Consider the following 2653-nt stretch of genomic DNA (forward strand, 5'->3'; position numbering starts at 1 on the left):
GGACTGGAAGGCATTACTTCATTGCTTTCATCCTTTTTTTCTGTCTGACTATCGTATTTACCACAATTCATATCGACATTTCTAGAGCTAATGGGTGGGTGGTTGACGGGTGCTTTGGTGTGGCTTGTTCCTTTTTTCTTAATAAACATCTATCGCCCTTTATCTCTCCTTCTTCTTTCCCATTTATGTTACTCTCTAGTAACACCTCTAGACCGTGGTGCTTATATGTCCCAATTGTGTTGTAAGTGTCGTAAAACTCTTGCTACAACGTCAGTGTTTGGTGCCCCCACCAGCTGTAACTAAACTAGGATCCGCACCATTGTCTCATTGACTTGTATAGCAATACACTAGCAAATAGACTTATATTGCAATACCCTAGCACATAGACGTTTTGAAAAAATATAGCACATATACTTGTATTGCAATATCCTAGCACATAGACGTATATTGCAATACCCTAGACAAAGACCCGCACCGTTGTCTCATAGACATGTACTTGTAGTAAAATATCCAAGACTCTTTAGTTTAGTCATAGTAAGAGGTTTACTGCACTTGCAACACAATACGGTCATATTATAAGTGCCGAAGATTAGAAGTGTTACTAGAGAGTAACAAACACCACGTGGAAAGGAACTGGCCACCCTGCCACAATATGCCCAAGGCCCAGGAAGTTATCTCACTAACAAGGCAATCCACAATGTCCGAATCGGATACGAGAATAACTTTGTTTTTGTTTTTTTAATGTAGGTGTTTTCACTCCACCATCGACACAGTTCACATTGTTTGAGAGGTTGGCTTCCGACGCTGCCTGTCAAGGCTGAGAGGGATACAACATCCCAGAGGAAAGACCAGGATACTCGATACACATTTCCTCCGCACCTGAGAATCGAACTCAGATCTCCTAGCAGAAAGACCGAGATCAGCGACAAACATTTTTCTTCGCATTAAGGAAACGAACTCGGGTCTCCTGCGTGCGACGACGAAGCACCTTACCACTGCACCACAAATGTTGGTAATATTTTTCTATTCTGTTACTTTAGCTGAAACTTTTAAAGGCAGGCGACAATATCAATACTGTGGAATAAAATAATCTCACGACGAGTTGGAATCAGGCGCTCATCAACTTTTGGACCTTTGGAGTTATAGGTATTCTCTTAAAGATTATGGATTCTGATGGGAACATACAAGGTGTTGAGCCAAACAACAAACTTAAAAAAAAAGATTTCCGAACATGCAGAAACATGTCGGATTTCATTATCCTGACGAGCGCCTGATTTCACCAAGATGCCTTCCAATATGCAAATTCATCATTCTGATTTATGCATGATGGTTCAGAATGTGCCGCTACACTATCTGTGGTCGGATGACGGTTGAACAACTGTGTCCAAAGCTTTTTTAAAAAACCCTTTCAGTGCTGAGACATTTCGATCTACTTGTGTACCGACAAAATAACGGGTTCACCATAGAGAGATTTCAACAAAACCATAACACCTTTCCCTTTAGTCAGAATAATCTACTGCGCACATTGCAATGGCATCTTCTAAATAAATCTAAAACGTACTCTATACATCAGCAGAAAAAAGGCGAAGGACCGGTTAGAGAGACCACATAGCTATACAGCAGTGTGGCGGTTAACCCTATCATACGCTCTGAGGTAGTTTTGTACCCCCGGGGTTGTACTCTTCACATTTTAGAATACTTCTGGTACGAAGATCTCTTTGAAACTTTCAGTATTTCTCAAAAATTCCTTTTGACAGACTGCTATGCAAAGCGTACGAATCGGATTAACGAGTGAATTTCCTCTTTGGAAAGTGGTGGCACAGAGTTCCCCAAATCGAATGGATACAATAGTAAAACATGACGTACGGATAGGGTTAAGTGGTGGCACAGAGTTCCCCAAATCGTATAGATACGATAGTAAAACACGACGTACAGATAGGGTGAAAGGGTTAACGGTCTTGTCCACTTGCCGGACATGTCACCAGGCAAGGGAACCGGACAACGGACATGGTAATGGCTGCCCACAATGCCTGTGCCTGGAGACAGGAACTGACGTCACAGACAGGTTATCAAAACTCTCCGGGTAGTCAAGGTATCAGAGCACCTGGATTTTCGAACTCTTCTCTTCGATACCCCCCCCCCTCCCATGTTCCCTACCCAATCCCTTTTCATGTGCACCCAAGTATAGTCATACATTCCCTTTTGCATATATATACACGAACATACGAATACCACACATATACACAGCAACACACACATACACTCATACACACATATATGGACAGACACACACACATACACAGACATACACACACATATACACACATACACTCACGTACACACATACACACATATGCACATAAACACATACTCACATACACATACATACACACAAACACACACACACACACACACACGTGCTCAGACATAAACGAACCCACACCTACACCGACGTACACACACACACATACATACACAGCCACACACATACATACACAGACACACACACACACACACAAACACACACACACACACACACACACTCGCATACACAGACATACACACACACACACATTTACATAGACATACACAGACACACACACACACACACACACACACACACACACACACACACACACATACAAACGGCCAC

The sequence above is a fragment of the Aplysia californica genome, unplaced genomic scaffold (assembly GCF_000002075.1).
Source record: "Aplysia californica isolate F4 #8 unplaced genomic scaffold, AplCal3.0 scaffold00728, whole genome shotgun sequence".
Classification (NCBI taxonomy): domain Eukaryota; kingdom Metazoa; phylum Mollusca; class Gastropoda; order Aplysiida; family Aplysiidae; genus Aplysia; species Aplysia californica.